A 25498-nucleotide genomic window follows, 5' to 3' on the forward strand; every position below is an offset into this window, starting at 1 on the left:
ATGTATCCTGTACATTAGAGAACTTTTAACACAATATCAAGTTATTAATCAGAGCATTGTCCTTCTACAAGCTAAAAATCTAGTAACTTTCTTCTTGTATGTCTCACGTATCTCTATCTTAATTAATTGATTGATTTGTTCGTTCATTGATTTTTTTAAATTAAAAGACTATGGGCTAGGCCTCATGCTGGGAACACAATAACAAATAAGCCATACATAATTCCCATCTTCCATGAACTGAAAGTCACATGGAGATATAATTAAAAGTGCCATGACCTGTTAAGCAATTTCAGGCAGCAGAACATGGCAGTTAGCACAAATTCCAGAGCCATATTGTCTGGGTTCAAATCCGGGCTCCACCACCAGCTGTGTGACTTTGGGAAAGTTACTTAACCTCTCTATGCCTCAATTTTCTCATCTGTACAGTAAGAATAACAATAGTATCTACATCATATGGCTGTTGTGAAAGTAAGGAGTTAATTTTGTAAAGTTGCACTTAGAATGGTGCCTGGTGAATCAGGTGAGCTCAGGAGTTTGAGACCAGCCTGGACAACATGGTGAAACCATGTCTCTACGATAAAAGAAAAAAAAATTAGCCGGTCAGGGTGGTGTGTACTATGGTTCCAGCTACCTGGGAGGCTAAGGTTGGAAGACCAATTGAGCCTGAGAGGTCAAGGCTGCAGTGAGCCATGATAACACCACTGCACTCCAGACTGGGTGGCAGAGTAAGACTCTGTCTCAAAAAAAAAAAAAAAAAAAAAAAAAAAAAAAGGGCTGGGTGCAATGGCTCACGCCTGTAATCCCAGCACTTTGGGAGGCCAAGGCGGTGGATCACCTGAGGTTGGGAGTTTGAGACCAGCCTGACCAACATGGAGAAACCCTGTCTCTACTGAAAATACAAAATTAGCCAGGCGTGGTGGCACATACCTATAATCCTGGCTACTCGGGAGACTGAGGCAGGAGATTTGCTTGAGCTCGGAAAGCAGAGGTTGCAGTGAACCAAGATCGCGCCACTGCACTCCAGCCTTTGTGAGAGAGCGAGGCTCTGTCTTCAGGGAAAAAAAAAAAAAAAGTGCCTGGCACGAAGTAAGTCTAGAAAATGAATGAGTACACAACAGTTGGGCGGGGTGGAGGGGGAATCTACTGGGTGAAGAAAGGGAGTATTTAAGAAAAAATGTTCCAGAGGAAGTGGCATGTAAGCTGCGACCCAAAAGGCAGAATAATCAGGCTTTGCAAAGGCCCAGAACTGAGACAGGGCAAAGAAATTTGCAAAACTGAAAGAGTAAGTGGCCCAAGTGATGAGTGGTGAGAAATGACATTAGAGATAAGTAGGGACCAGATCATACACAGCCTTTTCAGTGGAGTGAAAGAGTCTAGACTTCATCTTAAAGGCTGTGGGAAGCCATGGTAAGATTGAGGCAGGAGGAGCATCTCAACTGGCCCTTTAGAAAGATTTCTAGGCCAGGTGCAGTGGCTCATGCCTGGCACCCCAGCACTTTGGGAGGTCAAGGCGGGTGGATGTCAGGAGTTCAAGACCAGCCTGGTCAACATGGCGAAACCCTGGCTCTACTAAAAATACAAAATTAGCCAGGTGTGGCAGCACACACCTGTAGTCCCAGCTACTCGGGAGAAGGAGAATCGCTTGTACCTGGGAGGCAGAGATTGCAGTGAGCTGAGATCGTGCCACTGCACTCCAGCCTGGGCGATGGAGGGAGACTCCCTCTCAAAAACTAAAAAAAAAAGAAAGATTTCTAAGGCAGCCAAGTGGGGATTTATAGAGGAGATTCATAGTGCCACTGAAGCCAGAAGAGGCAAAAGGCTTTTGTGGTGATCAAAGAGATGGCGATGTGCTGGACGAAGAGAAGGAGACAGTTCAGAAAGATCCTTAGAAGTTTGAAGCCTTTTGCTTTCCACGAAGATGTGAAAACTATGAGAAATTTTCCACAGCTTTATCGAGATGTTAGGCACGTACCATACAATTCGCCCTTTAAAGCATACAATTAGGCCGGGTGCGGTGGCTCACGCCTATAATCCCAGCACTTTGGGAGGCCGAGGTGGGTGGATCACGAGGTCAAGAGATTGAGACCATCCTGGTCAACAAGGTGAAACCCCCTCTCTACTAAAAATACAAAAATTAGCTGGGCATGGGGGCGCGTGCCTGTAATCCCAGCTACTCAGGAGGCTGCGGCAGGAGAATCGCTTGAACCCAGAAGGCGGAGGTTGCAGTGAGCCGAGATCGTGCCATTGCACTCCAGTCTGGGTAACAACAGCGAAACTCCATCTCAAAAAAATAAATAAATAAAGCATACATTGAATAGCTTTTAATATATCCACAGTTGAGCATCTATTGCCCCAATAGATTTTAGAACATTTTTGTCAACCAAAACAAAATCCTATAGCCATTAGTAGTCAGTCCATATTTCTCCCCAAACTTGCTCCCCCAAGCCCTAGGCAACCACCAGTCTACTTTCTATTTCTATAGATTTCCCTATAGACATTTCATATAAATAGAATCACACAATATTATATGATCTTTTGTGACTGGCTTCTTTGAGGTTCTTCTATGTTGCAGCATGTATCAGTACTTCATTCCTCTATGGCTGAATAATGTTCCATTGTATAGACACACCACATTTTATTCATCCATTCAATAGTTGATGGACATTCGGAGTGTTGATACTTTTTGGCTATTATGAAGAATACCGCTATGAACATTCATGTACACATTTTTGTATGTACATGAATGCTTTCATTTCTCTTGGTATATAGAGTGGAATTTCTAGGTCATGTGGTAACACTATGTTTAACTTTTTGAGGAATCACAAAGTGACTGCACTATTTTACATTCCTACCAGTGGTGTATAAGGGGTTCGAATTTTTAATATCTCTCCTAACACGTATTATTACTAGTGTTTTTTATTATGGCCATCCTGATTGGTGTGTAATGGTATTTCATTGTTGTTTTGGGTTGCAATTCCCTTATGGCCAATGAGGTTAACGTCTTTTCATATGCTTATTTTGGAGCTCCCCTCCCAGGTTCAAGCTATACTCCTGCCTCAGCCTCCTGAGTAGCTGGGATTACAGGCACACACCACCACACCTAGCTAGTTTTTCTATTTTTAGTAGAGACAGGGTTTCACCATGTTGGCCAGGCTGGTCTCAAACTCCTGACCCAGGTGATCCACTCACCCTGGCCTCCCAAAGTGCTGGGATTATAGGTGTGAGCCTCTGGGCCCAGTCTATGATGACTATTATGAAGGCCTGAAGTAGATAGAGCAACTGATAATTACTGTGCAGCTACTCTGTGTCAAGAGCTTTCATAAATGTCCTGTCATTTATTATCTTCAATCACCTGTGTCTACAGCACTTCCCTGATGAACCAGTTTAAATCAGTCAAAACGGAAATTATACTTCATTCTAAACGAATAACAAACCTCTTTCAAAGACTCACAAAACATTGTTTTCGTAACGTATTCTAGAGTTTTGCCAAGATCAATTTCAAGAATACTGGTCTGTACTTTCCAGAATTTGCTTCTCCCCTCTCATATGTACCTGTCTTTTATTTTCTGGCATTAATTTTTTTTTTTTTTGAGATGGAGTCTTCTCTCTGTCCCCCAGGCTGGAGTGCAATGGCAAGATCTCAACTCACTGCAACATCCACCTCCTGGGTTCAATCAATTCTCCTGCCTCAGCCTCCCAAGTAGCTGGGATTACAGGCACCTGCCACCATACCCAGCTAATTTTCATGTTTTTAGTAGCGATGGGGTTTCGCAGTGTTGGCCAGGCTGGTCTTGAACTCCTGACCTCAGGTGGTCTGCCCACCTCAGCCTCCCAAAGTGCTGGGATTACAGGCGTGAACCACCGCACCGACCATCTGGTACTAATTTTGCCCACAGTTTTTCAGCTAGAACTAATGCTATTCCCATGATCGAGTGAATTTGAGTTTACAGTTTCAGAAATACACACGACCTAGAATAAATGTCTCTGTGTCTTTCTTTCTGTATTTCCAGCTCTCTATTATTTCCTATAACATCAGCTCAGAGGACACAAATGTCACTTCATAGACAACTTTTACAGAGGCTCCTCAACCTCTCCTTCCTAACATTAAGCACAGCTCAAAACAAAACCAAGAGAAACTGGGCAAATTTTGTTACTGGGCAAATTTTATCCACTGCCCATTTTTCCATTTCCTGAGGCTCACTGGTATTTAAATATGGTCAACTCTGATTACCTTTAGGCATATGGGTGCAGGCCTAATTTTCTGAACTTGTTTTCAGCACAATAGGGCATTCTCATTTCAAACAAAAAACCCCATCATGCTTTCTTCACCTGCTCAAAGATGCAGCCTCACCATCCCCATCTCCCTAAAAGCTTTCTGCAGCCCACTAAAAATATCCAATGTTGACAGATGCAAGCTATCAATACAGAGACTCAAGATCCCAGGGTGAGAAGTGGCCAGAGGCGAAGTCTTGATGAACAGCTCAAATTGGCTCTTACTCCACAGGTGACACCTAGTTTATCTGGGTAATTGTAAAGGGCATTTTACAGCAAATCAATTAAATGAAAATCTTTTAAACCCTTTTTAAATGGGGGGAGGAAGGGGAGGGTGGAGAGGGCCAACCTTTGTAAGCTAACAGGTGATTTTAATTGGAACCAGCAGCGTTATATCATGTTTTTGACCCATTCGGTAAAGGCAGAAAAAGAAATCAATAAATTTCCATCAGCATTTGCCCTCCTGGAGTCGTATAAGTAGAATGGAGACACGAACCCCGGTTAATGGCTTCATCAAGCACCTCACTGATTCTCTAACAGAATTAAATAGGTTGCAGGTCTCTCCCCATTGTCCTCTGCATTGAGATTCAAAATGCCCCAGTCTGCTGGGTGCTCCTAGGTGACACATGAGGTACCATCCTCCGCATTACAAGCACAACTTACCACCCAGGCCCAACCATGACAGACCTCCTAAAGCAGTCCTTTCTCACAGACAGAAATCCACGCACTGACCGTTTATTAAAAGCAAAACACAGGAGCTCCAAGTTTTACTCCTGGAAATAGATCTATGGAGAATCCACAGGGCCTAACAGTTGGGCAGCTTGACTTCAATCACATATTAGTTGTGTAACCTTGGGTAAATGACTTAACCTTTCTAATCTGCCATTCCCTCATCTTTATACGGGGGAATAATGATGCCAATCCTCACTGGCTTGTTTTGAGATTAAATGTTGTTGTGTGTCAATATCCTTAAAGGTACATGCAAAGATTTGAATAGACAGTTTACAGCAGAAAAAAAAAATTAAAATGGCATCCAACACATGAGAAGATACACTACCTCCCTCATAATAAGAGCAATGCAAAATAAAACCACACTGAGATGCTACTTTTCATCCGTCACTGGCAAAAATCCCATGGCTTGAGAGTATATCCTATTGATAAAGAGATGGGAAAGCAGACACTTATTCATTGTTGAGGACTCAAAACAGGACCACCTGATTAGAATGCAATTTGTAAATATCTCAAAAAATTATATGTGCATTTACCCACTGAGCCAGAAATCTAGGAATCTATCCCAAGATACAGGAGCAAAAACTCAAAATTACTTATACACATGGTAAATCTCATAGTATAAGTTATCATACCTTATACCATAAGTTTATATCTTATATAAATCACGTGGTAGCATTATTTATAATTGCAAATGTATGGAAATAATTCAAATGTCTATTAACACCTAGTTGAATAAAGTATGGTTACATGGATGCAATAACATACTCTGGAGCAATCCTTTTGTAGTTCATGAGCATGATGATTGGGTGTTCATACGCTTGTGTGAAATGTGCCACCCTTGAACCTTGTCACGACATCGGCACATTACCCATCTGACCTGGAAAAAAAAAAACAACAAAACTCTGAAGCTATAAAAAGTAATGAGAGACTGGGGGAGGTGGCTCACCACCTGTAATCCAAGCACTTTGGGAGGCAGAGGTGGGCGAATCACAAGGTCAGGACTTCAAGACCAGCCTGTCCAACATGGTGAAACCCCATCTCTACTAAAAATACAAAAATTAACTGGGCATGATGGTGTGTACCTGTAATCCCAGCAACTCAGGAGGCTGAGGCAAAAGAATTGCTTGAACCAGGACCTGGGAGCCAGAGATTGCAGTAAGCCAAGATCATGCCGCTGTATTTTAGCCTGGGCTACAGAGCAAGGCTCAGTCTCAAAAAATAAAAAACATAATGAGATAGAGCTGTATATGCTGATGGAGAGTGGTATCCAGGATATATTAAGTGAAAAAAGGATGTGAAATATATATAGAGTGAGACAGAGAGAATGACACCATTTGTGTAAAAAACAGAAAACAAGTATAAATATGTATTTGCTTATATTCTCAAAAAAAAACACTGAAAAAAATTTAAAACTAATAAAAGTTGAGGAGGATAGGCAGGAACACAGAAGCAAAATTTCTTTCTTTTTTTTTTTTTTTTTGAGACAGAGTCTCACTCTTTCACACAGGCTGAAGTGCAGTGGCGCAATCTCAGCTCACTGCAACCTCTGCCTCCTGGGTTCAAGCAATTCTCATGCCTCAGCCTCCTGAGTAGCTGGAATTACAGGCACACGCCACCACACCCAGAAAATTTTTGTATTTTTAGTAGAGACGGGGTTTCACCATGTTGGCCAGGCTGATCTCAATCTCCTGACCTCATGATCCACCTGCCTCAGCCTCCCAAAGTACTGGAATTACAGGCGTGAGCCACCACACCTGGCCAAGATTTCTTTAAATATATTTTATACAAATTTGATTTTGGAAACATAGAAATGATTTCTATGTTCAAAAATTGTATTACATTTAAAAAATAATCCCTAAACATGAATGAAAAAAATTAACTACGAATGAATTAGATAGTAAACCCTCAGGGAAAATAATTATTTCAACTGACTTTAGATCACAGTAATAGAGAAATATATGCTAAACACAAATGGGGCAAGGTGTGGTGACTTGTGCCTGTATTCCCAGCCTTTTTTCAGGCTGAGGCAAGAGGATTACTCGCTTGAGGCCAGGAGTTCAAGACCAGCCTGGGCAACATAGCAAGACCACAGTCTCTACAAAATAATAATAATAATAAATTAGCCAGTCAGGGAGGCTGAAGTGGGAGGATCACTTGATCCCAAGAGTTTGAGGCTGCAGTAAACTGTGATTGCATCACTGCACTCCAGCGTGGCCTACAGAGTGAGATCCTGACACACACACACACACACACACACACACGTTAGACTTTGATAGTTTAATTGTAGTCATAATATTTGTTTCATTACTTTAAAACTATGTTATGGCTGGGTGCAGTGGCTCATGCCTATAATCCCAGCACTTTGGGAGGCCGAGGCAGGTGGATCACAAGGTCAAGAGATCGAGACCATTCTGGTCAACATGGTGAAACCCCGTCTCTACTAAACATACAACAAATTAGCAGAGCATGGTGGGGCATGCCTGTAGTCCCAGCTACTTGGGAGGCTGAGGCAGGAGAATTGCTTGAACCCAGGAGGCAGAGGTTGCAGTGAGCTGAGATCGTGCCATTGCACTCCAGCCTGGGTAACAAGAGTGAAACTCCGTCTCAAAAAAATAAAAATAAAAATAAAAAAACTGTTATATATTGAAGACTAATGCAGTAAGCAGTAATAACGTCAGGAACCAAGATTTTCAACGTAAGAATAAAGACATAAAGGATAAATTTTAAAATGTTAAGATCATGGCAAATAAAAAGAGATGATGTAGTAAATCTTAACTTTTGGTTTTTGTTTTTTTGGAAAGAGGCTCTCCACCTGGGAAGGGTGCCTGACCAAGAGGTCCAGAACACCCTGAGTTTCTTCCTTTGGCTTGGAGCTCTCTTAGACTGTGTTAGCTACAAGCAACAGAAATAGGCTCTCATTGACTTGAGGGAAAAAAATGACTTGTTAGAAAAATCAACTTGTTAGGAGCCTCACCGGAGAATCAAAGGAAGTGCCAAATCATCACCCCCGGGGGTGGGCCCTCCGAGCTATTTTAGTCATATATTGCAACATCAGAAAACAAACCACCACAGATCACCTGAGGTCAGGAGTTCAAGACCAGCCTGGCCAACATGGCGAAACCCCATCTATACTGAAAACACAAAAAATTAGTTGGGCATGGTGGCAGGCACCTGTAATCTCAGCTACTCACGAGGCTGAGGCAGGAGAATTGATTGAATCTGGGAGGAGCAAGTTGCAGTTAGCTGAGATTGTGCCATTGTACTCCAGCCTGGGCAACAAGAGTGAAACTCCATCTCAAAAAGAAAAGCCTTTTTGAGTCATAGTTTTTTTTTTTTTAATCATTATGTCAAAGAGCTATTAGCACTCCATGTTCATTGCAGCATTATTTCACAATAGTCAAGATATGAAATCAACCTAAGGCTTCATCAAGGAATGAATGAATAAAGAAAATGTGGTACGTATACACAATGGAGCACTATTCAGTCATTTAAAAATAGAAAACTCTGCCATTTGCAACAACATGAATAAACCTGGAGGACAATGAGCTAAGTGAGGCTGGATGCAGTGGCTCCTGTCTGTAATCCGAGCACTTGAGAGGCCAAGGTGGGCAAATTGCCTGAGCTCAGGGGTTCGAGACAGTGAAACCCCCGTCTCTGCTAAAATACAAAAAATTAGGTGGGTGTGGTGGCAGTTGCTTGTAGTCCCAGCTACCCGGGAGGCTGAGGCAGGAGAATTGCTTGAACCCGGGAGGCAGAGGTTGCAGTAAGCTGAGATCGCACCACTGCACTCCAGCCTGGGTGACAGAGCAAGACTCTGTCTCAAAATAATAATAATAATAATAATAATCTAAGTGAAATCAGTGCAGAAAAATGAAACCCTTATATTTTTATTTATGTATGGAGCCTAAAACAAACTCAGAGCAGACAATAGAATGGTGGTTGGAGGTGGGAGGAATGTGGAGATGTTGGTCAAAGGGTGCAAAGTTGCAATTAAACAGGAGGGATAAATAACTATTTAAGGTAATTGGTATGTTAATTATCTTGATTCAATCATTCCACACTGTATCCATAGATCATAATATCACTGTGTACTCCATAATTATAAAAGATTATAATTTGTCAAAATTAATTAATAATAATTAAAGAAATAACAAGCTCAGGTAGGATGCTTCTCCTTCCTTGCTTCTCTTTAATGCAGTTGAAAAATGCTGAAACTTTGGGGTTTGGGGAAGCTGGTAGTTAGCCAAAATCTCAAAGGGAACAAGAGTCCTAAATAAAGAAAAAGAAAATGTATAAAATAATTTCAATAGCAAGATTTCAGATGTGTGCTAGCTAGGCTGTGATGGCAGGCATGATGAAATTTTTTTTTTTTTTGAGACCAGTTCTCTCTTTGTTGCCCAGGCTGGAGTGTAGAGTGGCATGATCTGCACTGCAACCTCCGCCTCCCGGGCTCAACTGATTCTCCCGCCTCAGCTTCCTGAGAACCTGGGATTACAGGTGCCTGCCACCATGCCCAGCTAATTTTTGCATTTTTAACAGAGAAGGGGTTTCATCATGTTTGCCAGACTGCTCTCAAACTCCTGACTTCAGGTGATCCACCCACCTTAGCCTCCCAAAGCGCTGGGATTACAGGTGTGAGTCACCGCACCCGGCCAGTCCTCACCTCTTAATAATCCTCACCTCTAACACGCTGAGGGTAATTTTGTTCCTCTTGCAGATCCAAAAGCATATCAATAACTTGACACAATACACAAGTCTATAGAACATGGTCTGTTCTGGGAACTTCCCATTTACAAATTCCAATTGGGTAAATTCTGTCCAAGTGTGGGCTCACACCTGTAATCCCAGCACTCTGGGAGGCCGAGGCTGGCATATCACTTGAGATCAGGAGTTCAAGACCAGCCTGGGCAAGATGGCAAAACCCTATCTCTACTAAAAATACGAAAAAGTAGCCAGGCGTGGTGGTACATGCCTGTAATTCCAGCTGCTCAGGAGGCCGAGGCACGAGAATCACTTGAACCTGGGAGACGGAAGCTGCAATGAGCCGATATTGCCCCAGTGCACTCCAGCCTGGGCAACAGAGTGAGACTCTGTCTCGAAACTACAAACAAACATACAAATTCCAGTAGGGTGAGTTCTATATGGGGAGACAGTACTGCATGGTGCTTAATATTACGGATCGAAGGGTCAGACAGAATAGTCTCCTCATTGGTTAAATGGGAATACAATGTAGTCTACCTCATAGGATTATGGTGAGGAGTAAATGAAAGAAAGCATGTGGAGTATTTCATATAGTTGGCAAATAGGAGTGTTTTATAAATGCTTGTTATTAAAAAGAAACTAAGAATTTTTTTTTGCAGAAGTTCACCTTTGTACCCTCGGAATCTATTGTGTTGCCTAGCTCCTATTAGAGGTTCAATAAATGTTCACCAGGCCAGGCACGGTGGCTCACGCCGGTAATCCCAGCACTTTGGGAGGCCAACGTGGGCAGATCTCTTGAGGTCAGGAGTTTGAGACCAGCCTGGCTAACATGGTAAAACCCAATCTCTACTAAAAATACAAAATAAATAAATAAATAGCCAGGTGTGGTGGTGCACACCTGTAATCCCAGCTTTACTGTAGGCTGAGGCAGGAGAATCGCTTGAAACTGGGAGGCAGAGGTTGCAGTGAGTAGAGATAGTGCCACTGCACTCCAGCCTGGGTGACAGAGCGAGACTCTGTCTCAAAAAAAAAAAAAAAAAAGAAAGAAAGAAAGAAAATTCACCAAATGAATCACTGTATCCAGAGGTCAGGAAGCATAAGGACACCCAGGACACCCAGCAATGAAGTCATTTGCCCAAGGTCATGCCACATGACCACTTTGAAGCAGACCTTATAAATCTCTACAGTGTGGGTGCCCTGTAAGTCTCTTGTGTCCTAAGTATTTAGATTGTACCTGACTGAGCATAAGTCTTGGGGAGAAAGATTCAATCAAAGTTCCAAATCTGATTCTATTCCAGCCAGAGCTGAGTGAATGTCTGTCTCTCCTTTTCCTTGGGCCTGTCACAATCTCAACAAATAGGCTTTTAAATTAAGTAGTGATTTGGAATGTAAGTGAGTGCATTTAAGATGATAAGAGACGGAGAGATCCTAATAGCTGAAATATTTGTCATATCACAAGTAAACGGAGTGTTTCGGGGAGTCACTAATATAACTAATTTTTACCAAGTCCTCCTCTGCTCTGTGTGGGAATATGAGGTCAGTGCAGGTTGAGCCAGCCTGGAGTGAGCAGCTGCCGGGGGACTGAAGAGAATACTGATGGATGGCTGAGGCGCCCGGACAGTTCGCCTAAGGAAACCAGAGCCCACTTGTTCAAATTAAGCTATGGATGCCCAACAACCGGTGGCAGGTTGCCTTGAATGACAAGGTGGGAAAATGAATGCACAGCCCAGCCCGCCTCCCCAGGAGAGTGTAGCTGTGCTGCTGGTTTGGGCTTGGTCCTATGCTGGGGGATGTCTGAAAGGAAGCTGGAAGTCATCTAACGCAACTCCCTCCTCCTCACTCCCTGCCACCCCATTCTTGAATCTCCTCTGCAGCAAACCCAAATCACTTTAGTCAGACCTCTTCTTGGTGCCTCCCAGAGCCTGCGATCTCCCTCCCTCCTGGGCAGCCCACTTCCCTTGCAGCCAGGAGCACAAGGGAAGTTTGCAGTGAACTGACAGCTGTAGAGTATGTGAGTATTTGGCACTCACTGTCCAAAATGAATAGCACCCTCAGTTAGGCTTGGTGTCTGGAGTGTTTAGGCTTATAGCCAAAACCCAAGTTTCAGTCTTATTTATTTATTTATATTTGAGAAGGAGTCTCCCTCTGTCGCCCAGCCTGCAGTGCAGTGGTGCAATCTTGGCTCACTGCCGACCTCTACCTCGAGACCAAGTTCTAGTCTTGACCCTGCTACCAAATTTGCTGTGCTGCCTTCGGGTGGAAACAATACCTTGCTGAGACGCTTTCTTGGTTTATAAAAATGGGAACAACAGGCTGGGCGCACAGTGGCTCATACCTGTAATCCTAGCACTTTGGGAGGCCAAGGCAGGCAGATAATGAGGTCAAGAGATCGAGACCATCCTGGCCAACATGGTGAAACACCGTCTTTACTAAAAATGCAAAAATTAACTGGACATGGTGACGCACACCTGTAGTCCCAGCTACTCGGGAGTCTGGCGCAGAAAAATCACTTGAATCTGGGAGGTGGAGGTTGCAGTGAGCTGATATCTCGTCACTGCACTCCGACCTGGCAACCGAGCAAGACTCCATCTCAAAAAAAAAAAAAAAAAAAAATGGGAATGACATTTGCGCCATGGCTTTTCATAACGGCAAGTGTTGGTGGAAAGAGAGAAATGGTCATTTCACCTGAACCTTGCATTAATTTGTGGTCGCAAGTTTAGATTTTGACCTTATCTTAAAATAAATACACAATTCAGTCCAAGCACAGTGGCTTACACCTATAATCCCAGCACTTTGGGAGGCCAAGACAAGTTCAGGACCAGCCTGGCCAAACGTGGCGAAGCCCCATGTCTACTAAAAATGGAAAAAATTAGGCAGGCGAGGTGGCGACCTCTAATAATCCCAGTTACTCCAGAGGCTACAACATGTGAATCTTTTGAACCCAGGAGGCTGAGGTTGCAGTGAGCTGAGATTGTGCCATTGCACTCCAGCCTGTGTGACAGAGTTAGACTGTCTCAAACACACACACACACACACACACACACACACACACACACACACACAGCCAAAGAGAAATACTGATAAGATTAAAAGGAGATGTTCAGCTGAGAGCAGTGGCTCATGCCTGCAATCCCAGCACTTTGGGAGGCTGAGACCAGTGGCTTGATTGGGCCTGGGAGTTCCAGGCCAACCTACGCCACATGGCAAAACCCCATCTCAATTTAAAAAAAAAAGAGAGAGAGATGTTTGTCATTGGAAACGTATGAGTCATTTTTGGACCACCCCTTCTGCAGTACACACTAAAGGGATTTTTAAAATACATTTTTGTCTAGGGCTAGTAGATAGCATTACATTTTTTAGGTTGGCTGGTTGGTTTGTTTTAAGACAGGGTCTGACTCTGTTATCCAGGTTGGTGTGCAGTGGTGCAATCACAGCTCACTGTAGGCTTGACCTTGTGGGCTTAAGCCACCCTCTCGCCCCAGTCTCCTGAGTAGCTGGGATTACAGGCACATGCCACCACGTTTGGCTAATTTTGGAAATCTTTTGTAGAGATGGGCCCCCACTATGTTGTCCAGGCTACTCTTGAACTGCTGGGCTCAAGTGATTCTCCTGCCTGGGCCTCTTGAAATGCTGGGATTACAGGCAGGAGACACCACACTTGCCCAGCATTGCATTTGTTTACCTTTTTTTTGTTTTTGTAGAGATGGGATATGGTTTATTGCCCAGGCTGGTCCCAAACTCCTGACCCCTTTAAGCGATCCTCCTGCCTTTGCCTCCTAAAGTGCTGGGATTCCAGGCATGAGCCACCATAGCTGGCCGGCATTGCATTTTTCAAAAGCATTCACTTGGCTGGGTGCAATGGCTCATGCCTGTTATCTCAGCACTTTGGGAGGCCGAGGCGGGCAGAGCACCTGAGGTTGGGGGTTCAAGACCAGCCTCACCAACATGGAGAAACCCCATCTCTACTAAAAATACAAAAACTAAGCCAGGTGTGGTGGTGCATGCCTGTAATCCCAGTTATTTGGGAGGCTGAGGCAGGAGAATCGCTTGAACCTGGGAGGTAGAGTTTGCAGTGAGGCGCCATTGCACTCCAGCCTGGGCAACAAGAGTAAAACTTCATCTGGAAAAAAAAAAGAACAACAACCCCCCCCAGCCCCGGGCGCTGTGGCTCATGCCTGTAATCCTAGCACTTTGGGAGGCTGAGGTGGGTGAATCACCTGAGGTCAGGAGTTCAAGACCAGCCTGGCCATCATTGTGAAACCCCATATTAAAAAAAAAAAAAATTAAAAAACAAACAAAACGCTTTCACTCTTCAGAGAAATGTAAGAAAAAAAGAAAAAGAAATAAGTAAATAAAATAAAAGCATTCACTCGTTAAAGTTTTAAATGTATCACAATTTTTTATATTCTTGGTTTGACATTTCTTAATATCTTAACAGCCTAAAAAAAAAAAATGTAAATATTCCAGGTTTATCTCTAAGAGGTTCTGTCCTTGCCTCCATGTAAGAGTATTGTTGCAATCAACTAAGATAAGAAATGTAAAATCAGGCCAGGTGCGGTGGCTCACGCCTGCAATTCCAGCACTTTGGGAGGCCGAGGCAGGTGGATCACCTGATGTCAAATGTTCCAGACCAGGCTGGCCAACATGGTGAAACTGCATCTCTACTAAAAATACAAAAATTAGCCGGAAGTGATGATGTGCGCCTGTAGTCCCAGCTACTTGGGGAGGCTCAGGCAGGAGAATTGCTTGAACCTGGGAGGCAGAAGCTGCAGTGACCCAAGATTGAGCCAATGCACTCTAGCCTGGGCAACAGAGTGAGCCTCTGTCTCAAATATATATATATACACATACAGTTTATCATAAAAAGGTTCCATATATTTATAAGATATTTAGAATAGACAAATTCATAGAAACAAAAAGTAGCATGGTAATTGCCAGGGGCTTGGGGGTGGGGAAACTGAGAATGTATTTAGTGGGTATAGATTTACCATTCTGCAAGATGAAAAAGACTGAAGACGAGTTACACAATGATGTAAATATACTTAACACTACTGAACTGTACACTTACAAGTGATTGAGATGGTAAATTGTATGTTATGTGTGTTCTACCACAATTAAATTTTTTTAATCTTAAAATTTTTTAAAGTTGTCTGTAAATATTAGTTGCTGCTATTTGTTATTAACATTACTAACAGTAATTATACTGTCTTTCTTTTTCCCAAAGGTTGTATTGTGTACCCAGTATGTGTCAGGTGCTGTGTAGACTCGAGAGAGCTTTTTAACTTAGACGGTGAATAAACAGACTATGCTGGCCAGGCACAATGGCTCACACCTGTAACCACAGAACTTTGGGAGGCCAAGACGGGAGGATTGCTTAAGGCCAGAAGTTTGAGACCAGCCTAAACAATGTAATGAGACCATGTCTCTACAAAAATTAAAAACTTAGCCAAGTGTAGTGGCACACACCTGTAGTCCCAACTACTTGGGAGGCTGAAGCAAGAGGATTCTTTGAGCCTAGGAATTTGAGGCTACAGTGCACTATGATCAATGGCGCCACTGTACTTCTGCCTGGATGACAGAGCAAGCCCTTGTCTCTTAAAATAAAAAAAAAAGAAAAGAAAAGAAAAGAAGGTCGGGCACAGTGGCTCACACCTGTAATCCCAACACTTCAGGAGACCAAGGCAGGTGAATTGCTTGAGCCCAGGACTTTAAAACCAGCCTTGGCAACAGAGTGAAACCTGCCTCTACAAAAAATACAAAATTCAGCCTGGGTGTAGAAGCTCACACCCATAATCCCAGCACTTTGGGAGGCCGAGGTGGGTGGATCACCTGAGGTCAGGAGTTTGAGACTGGCCTGGCCAACATGGTGAAACCCCATCTCTACTAATAATACAAAAAAATTAGCCAGGAGTGGAGGTATCAGGAGACGGAGTCTCGCTCTGTCACCCAGGCTGGAGTACAATGGCGTGGTCACGGCTCACTGCAACCTCCGCCTCCTGGGTTCAAGTGATTCTCCTGCCTTAGCCTCCCAAGTAGCTGGGATTATAGGCACCTGCCACTACGTCTGGCTAATTTTTGTATTTTTAGTAGAGAGGAGGTTTCACCATGTTGGCCAGGCTGGTCTCGAACTCCTGCCCTCATGATGTGCCCACCTCGACCTCCCAAAATGCTGGGATTACAGGCATGAGCCACCGCACCTGGCCTAAAATCTTAAGTATAAGTCAAATCAGTTATTTTTGTGGAAATTCAGTTGATTTTTAAGAATTACGTAAAAAAGCAAAGATCTAGAAGAACTAAAGCAATCTTGAAAAAGCAAAACAGCTGGGTGCAGTGGCTCACACCTATAATCCCAGCACTTTCGGAGGCCAACACAGGCAGATTATTTGAAGTCAGGCCTGTAATCTCGGCACTTTGGGAGGCCGAGGCAGGCAGATTATTTAAGGTCAGTAGTTCAAGACTAGCCTGGCCAACATGGTGAAACCCTGTCTATACTAAAAATACAAAAATTAGCTGGGCATGGTGGCTGGTGCCTATAATCCCAGCTACTTGGGAGGCTGAGGCAGGAAAATTGCTTGAACCTGGGATACAGAGGTTGCAGTGAGCCAAGATTACACCACTGCACTCCACCTGGGTGACAGAGCAAGGCTCCATCTCAAAAACAAAAAAAATTCAAAGGTGGGGAACTCATTACCTGACTTTAAGACGTACTATAAAGCTTAATAATGAAACTTGATTAAACACAAATGTTACCAAATCTAACTGTTCTAGTTATTCATTATTATGTAACAAACTACCCTAAAATAATGGCTTAAAAGCAATAATGTGGCCAGGCAGAATGGCTCATGCCTGTAATCCCAGCACTGAAGAGGTGAAGGTGGGAGGATTGCTTAAGGCGAGAAGTTCAAGACTAGCCTAGGCAATATAGCAAGACCCAGTCTCTACAAAATACAAACTAACAAAAAAATTAGCCAGGAGTGGTGATGAATGTCTATAGCCCCAGCTACTTGGGAGGCTGAGGTCAGAGGATTGCTTGAGCCCAGGAGTTTGAGGCTTCAGTGAGCTATGATCACCACTGCACTCCAGCCCAGGCGACAGAGCGAGACTCTGTCTCAAACAAAACCCAATAACATGTATTTTGCTCATGAACCTGGGGGTTGACTGGGCTCAGCTGAACAGTTCTTACTTGGGTTCTCCCATGAAGATGCAGTCAGCTGGTGGCTGGGACTGGAGTCATCTCCAAGGCATCCTCACTCACATGTCTGGCTCCCAAGCCAGGACCCACTCAAGCAGCTGGGGGCTGGAACAGCTAAAGCCCCTCAGGCTATGTAACCTTTCCAAATAGAGGCCTCAAGAGTACCAGACGTCCTACAAGGCAGCTGAAGGAATAATGAACATTCAGAGAGCCAGGTGGAAATACCATGGCTTTAATAATCTAGACTTGGAAGTTACCCAGTGTCACTTTCTCCTCATTTTATCCATTAGAAGTCAGTGCCTGAGGCCAGCCCACATTCAAAGGGAGAGGAATTAGACTCTGTATGCTAAAAAAAAAAAAAAAAAAGGCCAGGTGTGGTGGCTGAAGCCTGTAATCCCAGCACTTTGGGAGGCCGAGGCGTGCGGATCACTTGAGGTCAGGCGTTCAAGACCAGCCTGGCCAACAAGGTGAAAACCTGTCTCTACTAAAAATGCAAAAGTGACCCGGGCGTGATAGCAGGTGCCTGTAATCCCAGCTACTCGGGAGGCTGAGGCAGGAGAATTGCTTGAACCTGGGAGGCAAAGGTTGCAGTGAGCCGAGATGGTGCCATTGTACTCCAGCCTGGGTGATAGAGCAAGACTCACTCTCAAAAAAAAAAGAAGGCCAGGTGCAGTGGCTTATGCCTGTAACCCCAGCACTTCGGCAGGCTGAGGCTGGTGGATCATCTGAGGTCAGGAGTTCAAGTCCAGCCTGGCAAAAACCATCTCTACTAAAAATACAAAACTTAAGACCAGGCATGGTGGCTCACAACTGTAATCCCAGCACTTTGGGAGGCTGAGGCAGGTGGATCATGAGGTCAGGAGTTTTAGATCAGCTTAGCCAACATGGTGAAGCCCCATCTCTACTAAAAATACAAAAATTAGCCAGGCATGGTGGTGCACACCTATAGTCTCAGCTAGTCAGGAGGCTGAGGCAGGAGAATCTCTTGAACCCAGAAGGTGGAGGTTGTAGTAATCTGAGACTGTGCCACTGCACTCCAGCCTGGGTGACTCCATCTCAAAAAAAAAAGCAGACATGTTTTTAAACCACCCTAGGAGCCAAAGAAGTGAAAAGCCTGAAATAAAAATAACTCTTGGCCTAAACGGAAGGTTGGTCCAAACAAGAAAGCACCTGGTAAAATGGTGAGAAATGCATCTGAGGCTCTTTCTGAGCCTTCTTAAGGCTCCAGGTGAGATGTATCCACAGTGGGAGGTGGGTGAGAAGGCAAGAAACCTGAGTGTGGGCTGGGACTTTTCCTCATATAAAGTCTGAGCCTTACTTCACGAATGAGATTGCAAAATCTCATGTACCGTTTTGCCTTCGCTTCTATACCTTTGGAATATGCTGTTCCCGTGGACAGGGCTGCTCTTCCTCTCTCTCATCTGGCCATCTCCTGCCCGTTCTTTAGGCTCAACTTAGGCATTTGCTCCTCCAGGAAGTCTCCCTCCATCCTCAAGCTTGGGTCAAGTGCTTCTTCCACTGGATTTCATAACTCCCTGTCCTCTGCTCTTTCTCAATGCTCATTGGTGTCTGTTTCATTGCTACATATTTACATGCTCATCCTTTTTCCTCTTACTAAAGTTTAAACTCCCTGGGGGCACAAAGCAGTGTTTCGTAGTTCTTTGAATCCACAGCGCCCTAGTAAAGGTGATGGATGATGTAGCAAGGGGATGGAATATTCCAGAGCTATGTCAGGACTCAAAGCCGCACAAGAAGCAGCTTCAAGATCTCTCCCTTTATCCCAAGGTCTCCTGTGTCACCTCCCTGCACAGGCAAACCAGAGCTGAGGAAAGCAGATCTGACACCGTGATTAGCAGTCCCTTAGTGGGAGTAGCCAACACTGCGGGCTGCTCCACCATGGTCTCCCCTCCAATTTCCCCATATCAGCCAGCTCCTCTTCCCAGTTCCTCTCTGGGAGTAGACTGACCTGCTTCCCACTAAAACCACAGACATAATAGGTGAAAAAAAAAAGGGGGCCAGGTGGAGTGGCTCACGCCTATAATCCCAGCACTTTGGGAGGCCAAGGCGGGTGGATCACCTGAGGTTGGGAGTTCAAGACCAGCCTGACCAACATGGAGAAACCCCATCTCTACTAAAAATGCAAAAAATTAGCCAGGCATGGTGGCACATGCCTGTAATCCCAGCTACCTGGGAGGCTGAGGCAGAAGAACTGCTTGAACCTGGGAGGTGGAGTTTGCGGTGAGCTGAGATTGCGCCATTGCACTCCAGCCTGGGCAACAAGAGCGAAACTCCATCTCAAAAAAAAAAAGATTTTCTTCCCTTGCTGTCTGAGGATAGGCCACCATCAAGAACAACATAGTAAGTATCCGCACTAGGAAGTTCATGACCAACCGACGACTTCAGAGGAAACTAATGGTCATTGATGTCCTTCACCCCAGGAAGGCAACAGTGCTTAAGACAGAAATTCGGGAAAAACTAACAAAAATGTACAAGGCCACACCGGATGTCATCGCTGTATTTGGATTCAGAACTCATGTTGGTGGTGGCAAGACAACTGGCTTTGGCATGATTGATGATTCCCTGGATTATGCAAAGAAAAAGGAACCCAAACACGGACTTGCAAGACGTGGCCTGTGTGAGAAGGGAAAGACCTCAAGAGAGCAACGAAGGGAATGCAGGAACAGAGTGAAGAAGTCGGGGACTGCAAAGGCCAATGTTGGCGCTGGCAAAAAAGGGAGCTGGAGATTGGATCACGTTGGAAAGAGTAAAGGTGCTGCAATGATGTTATCTGTGGCCATTGTGTATTTTTCACGAGAAGCTTAACAAACTTAAAACTTTCAAAAAAAGGGAGAAAAAAAATATCAGGGTCGAGAGTAGGACAATTGGTGGCAACAAGATGAACACAGATTAATGATGCGGACCTCGCCCTGGCCTCCCCAGCCTAAGCTGGGGAAGGTTCATAGTTGATACCCATTAAAGGGCTTAATGAAATAATTATAATTCACACCCCAGAGCATCCAAGAATCAATACTGGGGAACTTTGAGCCACTCTGGGGGTGGTACCCCACTGGCTGCACAGTTCAGCCCAGCAGGCAAAAGCTGATGGAAGTAAATGCAGTTGACACGGAAGTTGCATTAAAAGAGGGCAATAATAGATTAAAAGCTGCCGGGATCCTGGCGACTGGCTGTCGATATCCTTTATTCCCTATCTCGCCCCAATTCTGCCCCCTCTGTGCACTATTAGCCCAAATCGATGGGCTGTCAATTGACATCACTGGCTACAGCATTAATGCAAGCTCACAAAAGAAGCCGGACCCTAGATTATCACTTCTCTCGCTTCCAAATTACCACATAATGCAGACCGCGGGCAGCTTGTGACATGTTAACACTATACACGATTTGTTGGGATTGGACTAAACATTTCATAGCTAAAGATTTCATCAGAGACTTGATGACAGGAATAAACTGCTGCCCACGGGGAAATCACTGGAAATAATAGAATTAGGCATTGTTTGGGAATCCAGAGGGACGTTGGAGGGACAGGGAAGGATGTCAGGGAGCGGCCTGCTGTGGAAGCAGCTTCAGGGAAAGAGATGACAATTAAAAGGCCTTTTTGTTAGTCCCTCTAAAGAACAGGTATTTGGATCTTGTCTAGCGCTTACTTACTTTCTGTTTTTGTGGAAAAGCTGGGCAGGGAATTTCTCCTTGGTGATAACAGGCAATATGACTGCTCTGGGTCAAATTGGGTTCTTTCCTGCAGCCCACCCAATTATGTTGAAGTCCTAATCCCCAGAACCTCAGAATGTGACCTTCCATATTTGGAAATGGGGCCTCTTAGAGAGGTAATCAAGTTATAACGAGGTGCAGTAGGACATGTGTTTCTACAGAAAGGGAAAATTTGAGCCAGGCATGGTGGGTCATGCCTGTAATCCCAGCTCTTTGGGAGGCTGAGGCAGGCAGATCGCCTTGAGCTTAGGAGTTTGAGACCAGCCTGGGCAACACGAAGAAATCCAGTCTCCACCAAAAAACAAAAATTAAAAATTTAGCCAGGTGTGGTGGCTCATGCCTATAGTCCCAGCTACTCAGGGAGCTGAGGCTGGAGAATCGCTTGAGCCTGGGAAGCAGAGGTTGCAATCAGCCGAGACTGTGCCACTGCACTCCAGCCTGGGCAACAGAGTGAGACCCTAACTCAAAAAAAATGGGGGCTCACGAATCTGGACACAGAGACAGACAGGTACAGAGAGATGATGTGAAGAAAACAGGCGTGTGCCTGGAGTGATGCAAGAAACACCTGAAGCTACCAGAAGCTCATAGAGAGGCATGGGATAGTCCCCTCCCTTGTGCCTTTAGAGGAAGCATGGCCGACATCTAGCCGCCAGATTTCTGTTGTTTTAAGCTACACAGTTGTTGGTACTTTGCTGCAGCAGCCTTAGGAAACAATACTAATTATTATAATTTAATTAATAGTAGTAATAGCCCCCATTTATTGGGCACCTCTGAGAGTCTGGCACAGAGCTAAATGCTCTACATAAACTGGCTAATTTCATCCTTTTAATAAACTAGTGATTAAGTTTTATAACCTCCATTTCTCTTTTATCTTAATTTTTTTAAAGTACAATTTCCATTTTATTTTAGATGGAATAGTCTGTCTTCAGTCTTTAAGAACTCAGCGCCTTACATGGGCCTTGTTGGGGGTTGTGGGGCAGCACCCACAGGTCTAAATGTACCTTGCAGGCTTCACAAGATCGATTCCTGACTACTTTGCTGTGAATTTCACAACTCATACAGTAATGTAGCTTCACACAGCTTGGGAAGCACATAGGCATCTGAGATGCTTGTTTCAGAAATGTCCTTGACTGCTGCAGCTTCCACTATGTTTCGAATGAAGAATTTCTTAATGGCCTTGTCCTTGGGCACGCATTGGGTGAAGTTCTTGGAGCCAATAGACTGCACATGACTGCAGCCCTTCTTGGCATGACCATTGTTCCTTTTTTCTATTTTTTTTGAGACATAGTTTTGCTCTGTCGCCCAGGCTGCAGTGCAGTGGTGTAATCTCGGCTCACTGCAATCTCCGCTTCCCCAGTTCCAAAGATTCTCCTGCCTTAGCCTACTGAGTATCTGGGATTACAAGCCTGCCCCACTGAGCCTGGCTAATTTTTGTATTTTTAGTAGAGATGAGGTTTCACCGTGTTGGCCAGGCAGGTCTCAAACTTGTGACTTCGTGATCTGCCCACCTCAGCTTCCCAAAGTGCTGAGATTATAGGCATAAACCACCGTGCCCGGCCCTGTTCATTCTTTCCTTTGTCATCTTGGAAGCATGGACGAGAGAAAGAGTAATTTTTTTGTTAGATGGAGTCTTGCTCTGTCAGCCAGGCTGGAGTGCAGTGGCACGATATCCACTCACTGCAACCTCCACCTCCCAGTTCAGGTGATTCTCCTGCCTCAGCCTCCTGAGCAGCTGGGATTACAGGTGCCCACCATCACACCTGGTTACTTTTTGTATTTTTAGTAGAAACGAGGTTTCACCATGTTGGCCAGGCTGGTCTCAAACTCCTGGCCTCAAGTGACCCACCAGCCTTGGCCTCCCAAAGTGCAGGTATTACAGGCACGAGCCACCGTGCCTGGCCTGTAACCCCCATTTCATAGGTAAAGATATTGAGCTTCAGAAAGAATAATTTGCTTAAGGTCACATACCTTGTAAACTACTGAGCAGATGTCTGTTAGAAACATGAGAAATACTAAATCAACAAACAAGAAGTCTTCTGGTGAATATTTCCAATGTGTTTTCAAGGGGTTACATGCTTACAACCCACTTTCTTTCTTTTTTTTTTTTTTTAGACCGAGTCTTGCTCTGTTGCCCAGTCTGGAGTGCCGTGGCTCAATCTCAACTCACTGCAGCCTCCGCCTCAGTTCAAGTGATTCTCCTGCCTCAGCCTCCCGAGCAGCTGAGATTACAGCCATGTGCCACCACACCCAGCTAATTTTTGTATTTTTAGTAGAGGCAGGGTTTCACCATGCTGGCCAGGCTGGGCTTGAACTCCTGACCTCAGGTGATCTGCCTGCTTCAGCCTCCCAAAGTGCTGAGATTACAGGTGTGGGCCATCTCGCCTTACCACTACCCACCATTGTACTTTTCAGTACAATCTAATCTTTTCTCAGCTCCTAAGTGGACCTGTATCTACTTGGTTTGAGTGCCCACAATGTCTCAAATGAAAGTATAGAGATTTTGTTTTTAAATAAAAAATAGGCCAGCACGGTGGCTCATGCCTGTAATCCCAGCACTGTGGGAGGCCAATGGGGGTGAATCACTTGAGGCCAGGAGTTCGAGACTGGCCTGGCCAACATGGTGAAACCCTGTCACTACTAAAAATACAAAAATTTAGCCAGTGGTAGTATGTGCCTGTAATCCAGGCTACTCCTGAAGCTGAAGCCCACAATCCTGTGAACCCAGACAGTGGAGGTTGCAGTGAGCCGAGATGGCCCCACTGCACTCTAGCCTGGGCAACGGAGTGAGACTCTATCTCAGAAAAACAAAAACAAAAACAAAACAATTTGAGCCTGGCAGAATGGCTCTTGCAAAGAAGGGTGATGAGAAGGCCCATTCTGCCATCAGTGGAGGTGATCACTTAAGACTACACCATCAACACTTACAAGCACATCCATGAAGTAGGCTTCAAGAAGGGTGCCCCTTGGGCACTCAGAGAGATCAGGAAATTTGCCATGGGGATGGGGACTCCAGATGTGCACACTGATATCAGGCTTAACAACTGTCTGGGCCAAAGGCATAAAAAATGTCCCGTACTATATCTGCATCCATGTGGACACAAAACATGAGGATGAAGATTCACCAAAAAAAAAAAGCGCTGTCCCTACGTATCTGTTACCACTTTCAAAAACTTAGACGATCAATGTGAATGAGAGCTAAGTGCTGATTGTAAAATAAAATTATCAAACTACCAAAAAAACCCCACCAAACCCAGCACGGCCATGATTATTCCATTCCTTGAGAGTAGGAATCTTGTCTTATTATTTCTTTCTCCTTCTTTTTTGTGGAGTGGTGGGGAGTGGGCAGAGTCTCACTCTGTCACCCAAGATGGAATGCAGTGGCGCCATCTCAGCTCATTGCAACCTCCATCTTCTGGGTTCAAGCCATCCTCCTACCTCAGCCTCCCAAGCAGCTAGGACCATGGGCATATGCCACCTGGCCCAGCTAATTTTTATATTTTTAGTAGAGATGGGATTTTGCCATGTTGCCCAGGTTGTTCTTGAATTCCTGGCTTCAAGCAATTCACCCACCTCAGCCTTGAGCTGAACATTATTGCTCTTCCTTATCCAGGTTCCCAGTTACAATGGTAGGCCTTTGTCTTTGTCTCTGTCTCACTGTCTCTCTTCTCCTTGCAGGGGAAGCCAGCCTTACAGCCTCTCTTTTTTTCAGTTAATATTTTAAAAACTTTATTGAAATCATACAATTCACCCATCTAAAGTGCATTATTCAATATTTTTAGTTTACAGAATTGTGCAATCATCACCACAATCAATTTAGAACAACCTGATCACCCCAAAACAAACGTCCTACCGATTATCACTCTGCATTTCTCTCCAACTGTTTTCCCCCTCAGCCTCTGCAACCATCAATCTATGTTGTCTTAAAAGATTTCCTATTCTGCACATTTCATATCAATAGAATCATACAATATGTTTTTTTGGTGATTGGGTTCTTTCACTTACCATAATGTTTTTAAGGCTAATCTATGTTTTACCACGTATCAGTACTGAATTCCACTTTTTTTTTTTTTTTTTGAGACAGAGTCTCACTCTGTCACCCAGACGGGAGTACAGTGGCATGATCTCAACTAACTGCAATCTCCGTTTCCTGGATTCAAGTGGTTCTTGTGCCTCATCCTCCCGAGTAGCTAAGACTACAGGCATACACCACCACGCCCAGCTAATTTTTGTATTTTTAGTAGAGATGGGGTTTCACCATGTTGCCCAGGATGGTCTTGAACTCCTAAACTCAGGTGACCCACCCACCTCAGCCACCCAAAGTACTGGGATTATAGGTGTGAGCCACCTTACCCAGCCCCATCAGAGTGTTTTCCAAAATGGCTATACCACCAACAGTGCATGAGGGTCCCAATTTCTCTTTGTTCTTGTCAACTTGATTATGGACATCCTAATGTAGGAGAAATTCTATCCCTGTGATAAGTTGAATTTCACTAGTGGCTAATGTTGAGCATCTTTTCATGTACTGATTAGCTATTTATCTTTGTTGAAGAAGTGTCTATTCAGACATTTTGCCCATTAAAAAAAATGGGTTGTTGGCCAGGCTTGGTGGCTCACCTGTAATCCCAGCGCTTTGGGAGGCTGAGGTGGTCAGGATTTGAAGACCAGCCCGGCCAACATGGTGAAATCTTGCCTCTACTAAAGATACAAAAAATTAGGCACGGTGGCATGGACCTGTAATCCCAGCTACTCAGGAGGTTGAGGCAGGAGAATCACTTGAACCTGGAAGGTGGAGGTTGCAGTGAGCAGACATTGCACCATTGCACTCGGCCTGGGTGATTAGGTGAGACTTTGTCTCAAAATAAATAAATAAAGGAT

General features: G+C 44.4%; 1 non-coding gene and 1 pseudogene across 1 annotated transcript; both read left to right on the forward strand.

Annotated features, from left to right (window-relative positions):
• Positions 1-19720, forward strand: part of LOC103796081 (small ribosomal subunit protein eS24 pseudogene) — a 44177-nt pseudogene extending 24457 nt beyond the window's left edge.
• LOC118146028 (small nucleolar RNA U13) lies at positions 5779-5882 on the forward strand. Its single transcript, XR_004731497.3, has one exon. It is a non-coding gene; the product is annotated as a small nucleolar RNA U13 (small nucleolar RNA).
• Positions 19721-25498: the final 5778 nt, after the last annotated feature.

This window comes from Callithrix jacchus, chromosome 10 (assembly GCF_049354715.1).
Source record: "Callithrix jacchus isolate 240 chromosome 10, calJac240_pri, whole genome shotgun sequence".
Taxonomy (NCBI): Eukaryota; Metazoa; Chordata; class Mammalia; order Primates; family Cebidae; genus Callithrix; species Callithrix jacchus.